The following is a 9,792-nucleotide window of genomic DNA, read 5'->3' on the forward strand; positions in this document are numbered from 1 at the left end:
TTTTAATAGAACCTAGAAAAGCCTAGTGGACAACAAGACTAGATAAAAAGTCCGTTTTTGAGGGACGGGGCAGCTGGACAACATAGAGTAGTGGGTAGAGTAAAAGCCACTGAAGAGACACTTGTCGTTGTGGGGCTTTCTAATGGCCACAACTGGAGGCAGTGGACTCTTAATTGATTGCAATGTGTTTTCCACAGATGGCCTATTAGGCCATGGCCATTCACCTGTTATCTTGCTTGCCAAGTGTATTGCTGCAGCCAAATGGCCTGCAGACTGGACAAAGGAGGCCAGGGTCTGCCTTGACATAGCATTAGCGCAAACACAATTAGAAGTCAATGACGTTTTACGTCGCTTTTCTGCCAACTGTGCGAGACGACAAGGTTGTTCAAAAAAGCCCTCTTAAGAGAGCGAAGAGGTTGACTTAACACTTAATTTCCTGCTTATTGTCATGAAACAGAATGTTGAAAAACGGCCTCTTTTAACTGAACATGTAATGGAAATGTATTTTCGATTCATACGTAGAATATACCAGATCAACAGATTGTACAGCATACACAACTTTAATTTACAGTTACTAAGTTGCTATTATATTAGTGATTTACAATAACAGTATGTGTAATAGATACACACAGAGACAATAATTCAAAACAACATAAAAGCTAAATTGCTGCCTGACTCACAGCTGCACTAATTGGAAATACTCCAGAATGATTTCATTTGAAGAGAGGAACACTTCAAATCTAACCAAAATGGCTGATCAATTGAGCATGCCTACTTCAGTTACTTCACAAAACACAGAAACATGTCTGGCGTAATTAGAACGTAGCTGTGAATGCACATCTTTACAGAGTTGACCATCCTGTATCCTCCGTCCAAAACAGAGCAGAGGAGCGTGAAGGATCAGGACCGCTCTGTCGTTTCAGATGACCCGTGAGAGTGCTCCACTTGCAGGCGTGACTTTGGCAGGGCAGAGCCATGTGCTGTTTTGACATGCCTTCTCCCACTGAAGTGGAGGCAGCTGGGGGCTGTAGCTTCACACGGCTTTGTAGATGGTGGCAACACTGCTGATTTTTCTGAACTTCAAAGAGAGAGGGAAAGGGACATGCAGCACACACACAGACACTGTCTGGTATCTGGGTGGGGGGGGGGGGGGGGGGGGGTACAACGTGGTAGGTCCTATCTGCCTGACCTCTGATGTGCCAGCCAGGTCAGCGAGGGTTCAGGGCTCTGAGCTGTGGGTGGTACGGGTCAGGGTCATCACCATCTAATGTGAGAGCCGTGAGTTTGGGAGGTTGATGGCTCCTGCTTTCATTTGATGCAACCTCTAACGTGAATAGTTTCTAAATTGCTTTGTCACCAGGTTTAGCACACTCAATTGGTTATTGGGGCAGATGCATAAACACCCTGAGAACCATGTGGAAACTGGTTTGGGAGGTGTGGGCTCCACAAGTGTGACTGCTCAACTTGACTTTATAATTTCCTGTAAACCTACATGTAAATCTTCACAAGGTGATACATTTGATTTGATTTGGTGAGGGTTTGAGATCACCTAAAGGTTTTTGCCGCCAGCACACTATAGTGAAGGGCAAGAAGCATGTTGCAACAAAAAATGTCACATTTACTGAGGATTATTACAATAATTGGGTGATTAGGCACTTCAAAAACATACACATCTCCCCATCTTACATTTGGTCTATCTGTCTATATTTTAATGACAGGAGGAAATGTGCAACTATCAACATCTCTTCTTCTCTACATCAATAGAGGAGGTCAGTTGCTATTATTAGGTCATTAGTATTCGTTTCAATTAGTGCTCTCACTTTCCCGAGGCTCCTGTGCGAGGCCAGCTCCAGCCAAACAAATCCACAGCCATCTTCCAGATGGCTCCAAGGAAATGCAGCTCTTGGCGCAGCTTACACTCAACGCAGAGAGCCATCAACAGCTTTTGTTTAAGGGGTCCCTGCTGAAGCGACAGAACATCTGCCAACTCAGCAAGGCAGAGTGTTCTGAAACATCTGATTTTGTCTGGGAGTGCTTTCCATCCACAGCCTGAGCATTTGCATAAATAGTTTTTGTTAGAAGGGGGCCGCCAAAAGGAGCACCCAGAGTTTGCAGTTCCCCTTCCTGTAAATCTCTCATTGCAGGGCATTACATCCTTTAAGCCAAATGAGAACTCCACTTAACACTTTAGCCAATGTAAATAGAGGGAGATAAAAGCTCTGCGGACTTCAAAGCGGTCCCTTTGCGCCCCTCTCGTGAACACATCAAAACGCAAAGAGAGAAAACAATCTGTCATTTATGTCGGATATAAAAGTTTGAAGGACATTAATCCCCTTGATGACTGTATGCCACGAGCAATCTAGGAAGGCTGAGTGGGCATGAGGACTGGAATTTTGCATTTATTTTGTGAATCGGGTAAATGTTTCTCAATGTAACTCAACAGTAGCTCATTATTTATGAACTGGAATTATGGAATTGTAATGAGTTACACAGATATGCAATATTCTCCTGGTCTGAAATTCACTGATTAACTCATAATATTCATTTCATATGTTAGTTGGACACATTTCATTAAATGATTTACTGGAAATGTCCTTTATTTTGAAAGAGCAACTGCCTGCAAACAAATAATCTCTCACAGATGTTTCCCTGTTTCATTCTATTAATAAATGTTAACCTTCACTGATTAAAACTCAAATTGGAACTTTCATTTAGCTGAAAGATGAAATGGGACTTGAAAGTACTCTTATGGTATATTGTTAACTCAATTAGATGTTATGGAAATTCAGTTTGAAACTATGCTTTTCATTTCATACACTACAAGATTATTTGTGTGATGCCTCTGTCTGCTGAAGAGAAGAGGCTTATACAGAGTATACCTTCATCATTCTTCTTTGTTTAGAAGGCAGAGGAGTCATCTTTGAAACAATGCAAGATTGTCTTTCAGATACTGAATCCTATTTTAAAACTAATGGAGCAGTGAGTTTGTTCTTGGACGGGAAACAAGTAGGAATTGGATGTGTGTGGATGTGGCTTTAGAATTTTTATGTGTTTTGGCTTCGTTGTATTTTCCACACAAGTCTGCTGGAAAGCTACAAGTCGCAGATACCGAAGCTTTTAACAGCTGTTTGTTATTGATCATCACATCGCATCATCAAAGCAATCTGTTACTCAAAAGACATATTAATATGCTAAAACGAAATCTCCACAAACAGGCTTACTATTAATGAAATCGCTTCTTGTTTTCAGAATAAAATGTAATTATTGATTCATGATAAAAGATTTATTCACCATTTTAAAAAATATATAATTTTTAAACCTGAAACCCATCGAGTGTTTCTGCTGATTCTTGAAACCAATAAGCCATCGCACACTTCAACCGCCACTTGGCATCGGGATGAGGCCTATCAACGCCTCTGAGATGTAAAACGCGGCCTCTCCAGTCTCATTGTTCCATTATTTAACTAATTATTTAATGTAATTATTGAAAGGAGGGTCCGTCGGCTGCTGTGATTGGCTGAGAGGCTATAAAACACACACCGACGACACACCTGTGGCTCAATCAATGCACAATCTGACTTTCAATGGAAAACTGCCAATCACACAGGTAAAACAGGAGTGTATAATTACCTGTGTGAGTGGCAGTTTCTATTATCATACTGTCCGTGTCGCCTAGCAACAGCAGTGTTTGTTAAGCAACAGCCTATTGTCCAACTGTATTGCGTGTTGTGATAGCTGATTATTGTGATTAACCATTATTTCCTTGATGTAAACGTCTTGTAATGTTTTAGATATTTTCACACAGCTTCTTTTTTTTAATTTAGTAACATCTAAATATATTTGGAAATGACACATTAAATCAGTTTATTTTGTATTTTTGAGGTTGGCCTTGTATCTGAAGTACATAGACACACTGTGGGAGATATGGAAAGGAGAAACTGAAACAGCAGTTTATGAGTGAAAAGTGTGAAAACTAAGAACACTGTGAAAAGGGTTAAAGGCAGAGATGGAATTTGTCTAGAAGAGAAAACCAGCATGCTTTGAAACAAAAAGATAAAAGTGATAAAACGTTCCTTTTTTCTCACTCATGCAATGTCCTCCATGCCCACAAGGGAGAGTTGTTAGTCAACAGATGAACTAAGCTTTGCATACTGTAGGGCTATAAGAAAACCTTAAACATATGCTACTACTATGACTATTCAGTACCTTCAATACAACATTAATTTCACCACTTTCCCATTTTTTCATCATGAGGAAGTAATAGACACACACAGGTGACACACATGGACAGACATACTGTATCATTGGCTACAGTGATTATTGGATATGAAAGCAATATTTAAGAAGTATTATAAGGGAATGAATATATAGTAATTGAAACTGAAGTGTGTGTGTGTGTGTTGGAATAAAACTCCTGCAGCTTTTTGGGACACACACACACAATCACATAAGAAGTGACGTTTAACCAGATCAGTGTTCTCATGTAAACGTAGTGACAGTGATATAGAAATCCATCAAATCTCAGTAAACTATTCAGATATTTCTTGTTTTTTTCCTCTTGAAATTATTGTTAAATTTGTATTTCTGGGAAAACTGCAGTAAATCTACAAGAAGATACAAATGTGTTTCCTCCAATGTCTTTCTGCTATACGCATAATCATATTTCATATCATTAAAAACAGCTGAATTCCCAAGTTTGGACTTGTCAGCACTGGATCATGATGTTGATCTGATATGAGAGGGCATTTTTGGGGAGTGGACTGAACATATTCAGTCACTAGACTTTAAACAACACAAACTAACTATGCACTTTCTTCTTTTAGAGGATCACTAAAGGAATTATTGCAATCTGCTTTTACTATTAATATTTGTTTTGACCTGCATCCCGTAGTGGTTTTCATCCTTTACAACTCAATCAATAACTGTTCTCTCCCCTTCCTGCTCTCTTTCTCCCGAACAAGAGAGATAGATAGGGAAAGTCAAGTGCCATATAAATAAAAAAAAGTCTTGCCAGAGCCACTTACTCTGCAATCTACTGAAAAGTGTGTCTTAGCTCAGCTAGTCCATTCAAGTCACATTGGAGAATGGGCTCCAAATCAAAGCCAGAATTGCAAAACCCTGCAATCATTAGAAATATATTGAAGTGAGGAACACATAATAATGATCCATTAGCTTTCTCTCCTTGCATATTCTCAAGATATGCCTCTTATGGTAAGATAAATCAACTTACTTGGCATGACTGAAACCGAGAACATAAGCACACGTTTCCCTTTCCCTGCTTTTCGACTTCCTTTTGTTATTCACGTGGAGGATCCACAATTGCATGTAAATCAACACTATTGTGCTGGAGAAATGTGATGAAGCATAATGTTGTGCCTGTCTGCCTTGATGATCACGACAACTGACATGCTATCAAGGAACGGTGTGCTTCCTCGTGCCATGAGCCCTGTGTGTGCTGATTATCATTACAATAACAACGACAACATTCATCTTTTTTTTTTGAAAACAATGGTTTATTGGCTCTTTGTATCAATACGGGAAAAGGAAGCAGGCAGAAGTGATCCTTGCTCGGCCGCTCGAGCAGTTTGGGCCTATCTTTTCTCCTGCTCTGCTTTCTCTGGTTCTAATTTAGTTGTACCTAATCATAAAAGCATCAGCAAGCCGCTGTTGCAGAGTTAACCAAGAGGTGAAATGTGCCCCTAAAAATTCCATTTTCACTCAAGTGGACCAACTCAACCAGGAACATGCAGTAGACAGAGACAGACTTCTCAGCTGCCAGATCAAATGGCAGAGAGGCTGATTATTAGAGACAGACAACAAACAACCCTGCTGATATGTGTTTTGTTGTGGTCGTCCCTGCCGGCACGCAAGGTGAGGTAGCCTACACTTTGACATGTGTGGATCGACTTGGAGTGAACATGTAGCGGGTTATCTTTTGAACTTACACACAAACACCCGGACTTGCCAGATCAGTTTTATTTTATTTTTTTACCAGCGAATGAACGAGGAAAAGCCACATTTTGTGTGTTTTGAGCCCGTACCTTTTAGGGCACGGGGTCAAACGGATGTGGCCTATCCATATTCTCCACCATTACATTAAGCTGGAAGACCCTCTGACTGCATATAATTTGAGTCATCAGTCTCTATTTCTACACAGCAGATGTTTCCCCATGTCAGCAGGCCCCCTGACAAAGCAAGATGGAGAACCCTCCTCCTTTAAAGTGTTGCACATGAGTCTCCCTTCTCTCCTTTCCTTCCCTCTGCCCGCACCAACATTGGGGATCTCATGGGACACCGTCCCCAGTCCTGATGGTGGGAAAACACATTTTAATCGATGCCTGTGTTCTGAACCCAAATGAAAAAGTACGCAGCACACACAGGAACAAAAGGCAGTTAGTTATTGTATTTTTGCGGTTGGCTTGATGACTCAATTATCCTGAAACATGGGCTTGAACCCCTCTGAAAGCTCGGTAAAAGACACTAATGGAAGGTGATTAATAGGCAACTGCAGTAAATGATTGTTATGATACTGGTATCATCACTGATGTAATGTGATTGAAATGGCCATGACACATAATGATGTTTTCCCTTTTCTCATATCATTTTGCGTCAGGGTGAACAAGAAGTGCAAAAAAGAGAACATATCATGATTTTATTTATTCTAAGCAGACATGTAACCGGTTATGACATATTGAATTATTGTGTTTTGAGAATGAATTGATGTTAAATCTGCTTCCATGTTAATCAAAACTAACATCTGTTTTTTTTAACTATATAACTATCAGACCTGCTTTTTAAGATTCTAATGATCAATAATATTATTTTTGAATATTTAGCAAGGTGTGAGATATTGTTTACAAGAGAGATAGAAAGAAAGGGAACAAGGCAGAAATATAGAGCGACGCTGCTCTGGTTTTTCTTCTTTTAAATAATCTGCAGGGGAAAGATTTAATCGTGAGGCATTTTGATCTTTCTCACTACATATTGCCATTTTTGTTTTTACTGTGTTATATAATATTTTAGATAACATAATGTTTTTATGTGATTTTCTTTAAATACAATTTAAACAGGACACTTTAATATTTAAAGAAACTAGAACATTTAAAATGAGTCAACAACAATTCCAAATGTATTTAGTAAGCCACGTGGAAACAAAGATAATGTGAAATAAATAAAAAAATCAAGACTAAATTAAATAGTTTTATAAATTAACGTTAGAAATGGTGTTCAGAAAGTATCCACTCTTTATAAAGGATTTGTTCCCCCATTAAAATATAGTAAATATATGAATATAAATGAGTGATTTTTTGCAATATTCTGTTCAAAATCCAGAACAGGACGCACTCCTGGACTCGTGTGTGATGTCTGAAGCGCTAATTAAGGCCGACATGTTTTCAAACTCCCCTCAGGAGCGACCTGGAGAAACTGTTTCAAAGAAAAATCATCCTCAAACGGTCCCATGTAACATTTCCTCCCTCGCCGTCAAATGAGTCCGGGTGGACGAAAATTGCAGGGGTCATTAAACCAAAAAAAGAAAAGTGTCACAGTTTTCTTTGGGCATTCTTTGAACCGCGGGAAGGGATGTTATTGTATCAATTTTACTTGATAGACCCAATTAGGCTATTAGGCTTTTCCTGCTGAAACAGATTTGATGCTAAAACGCTTTTGATTCTTGACATCAAAGTTGACACGAACAAATCTTTATTTAACTTTTGACAAGATAAACCCTAACCCTTTAAAGTCGGAGGATAATAGCTTATTTTTGCGCATGCAATATTTTATTATTGTCTAACAAATCAAATCAACACTCAAAAAAGTCTAAAAACATTTTGTATGAAATAGAATTAGATAGATTAATTTTTCTATTAATGGACTTTAAGTAGAATCATACCTTGGCTGTAAAAAAAAAAAAGATCTCACGAAATCAATCCTGGCAGAGTAGAGATAAAACCGCATTGAACATAGTTTCCCGCCACTGCATGGCGCTAGGGAACTGCAGGACACACGGCAGGACCCTAACCCTAACCCTGTATATAATAGAAACAACAATAACCACAATAATGATAATAATAATAATAATAATAATATTAATAACAATAATAATGATAATAATTATAATATTTGTTGGCTTTTTATTAAAGAGGCCAAATCGTTTGAAAAATATAAAAGTCGAAACCTAATTAAGAAAAACGTCTACATTGTCTTTTCATACTTTTTATCTTAATTTGAAAGAACACTAATATTTTTTATATTAAGCACTGAACCCTATTTACATGCAACATTTTTGCCAGTCAAATAAAAATAACAAGGAAAAGTACAGGTGACTAAACTAGTCTTGAATTTATTCATTCTTCATTTGCAATGTCAACAAAAACACCGTGTTAGGCTATCCATTTACAAGCCACACCTGTAGTTCAAAAATTAAACTAAATATATAAAGGCATTCAGGCTTCAGAATTAGTTAAACTTTTAATTATGTTTAATTATTAGTGAATAACGACGCAAAAAAGGCCTGTTTGCGTGCATGTCACGTTCATGCAACACATCAGTTCTGAATATTCTGAGCTAGGTTATTAAATAGGTTATTTTTGGTAAATCTTTCAAAGCAAATTAAGAGAATACATGCCTGCTGTCCTGCATTAAACTTTAGATGGTAAAGGGTTAGTTTAAATGATCTTACTCTATCGGATTCAGGCCTGCTGTCTCTGTCTGCTCCATGGAAACACAGTGCTGTGTGTGCGTGCTGCCTACATGGCGCTGCTGCAGCATGATACTGTATACTGTATGGCTTGTATGCTCCCCCCCACACACACAAACACACACACACACACACACACACACACACACACACACACACACACACACACACACCGCTCGCGCTACACGTTGCAGCAGCACACATGCAAAAGACAAGAAAATCATCCCAGTAAATTGACGTCCCTTATTGCAAATGCACCGGTGTTTTCCACATTACAGAAGCCTGCTGTCCGCCGCCCTCTCTCTGAACTGCTACTGCTGCTCTCTCCTTCAGACAGCTGAATAGTATGGATCAGTAAGAGTCACACAAACACCCAGCCCGTTGACAGTTCGTCGTTGTCAGTGTGTGGACGGTGTGTTTGCATGATTACAGTTTTAAACGGAGGGCTCGTTTCCAGTGAAAACAACAGGGGGCCAATCACAGAATAACAACAGTGCAATCACCACGAAGCTATCCGAAGATTACATGAGGTTTAACAGCCTTCACTTCAACTTCAGATAGAATAATAACTCCAGTGTAACATACCAGAAAAATAAATAAATGAATAAAACAGTAAACAGAACAGTAAAAAGTTGGAGCAATGATGCTCACATGGTCATGAATGTAGCCTAATTAATAATTAACTCAGAAAGCGTATACAGTTTTTGAAATATAATTGTAACACTTGTGTTGTTCCCTATAGGCCAGGTTTAAAATGTTTTATAAATATTTTAATGTTAAGTAAATGACAGCTGTTTCATGTATTCAAAGAAACGCATTTGCAGACACTTTATGTAAGTTTGCTTAAGACAGTTTATGAATCTAATACCCTTTAATATAATTTAATAATACATTTTTTACTGCTTTTTGTTTTACAGTAAATTAAAATTGTTTTTCTAGTTAATTATGACAGATTTTGCATGAGGTTTTTATGAGTAAAAATCCAGCCCTAAATTTTAACTGTATTGAATTCAGAGAACATTATGACATTATGGTGTAACAAACTCTCCTGTCTAAACATGCTCTGCCTGTGATTGATGAACTATTACATACCA

This window comes from Cottoperca gobio, chromosome 12, assembly GCF_900634415.1.
Source record: "Cottoperca gobio chromosome 12, fCotGob3.1, whole genome shotgun sequence".
NCBI classification, from domain to species: Eukaryota; Metazoa; Chordata; class Actinopteri; order Perciformes; family Bovichtidae; genus Cottoperca; species Cottoperca gobio.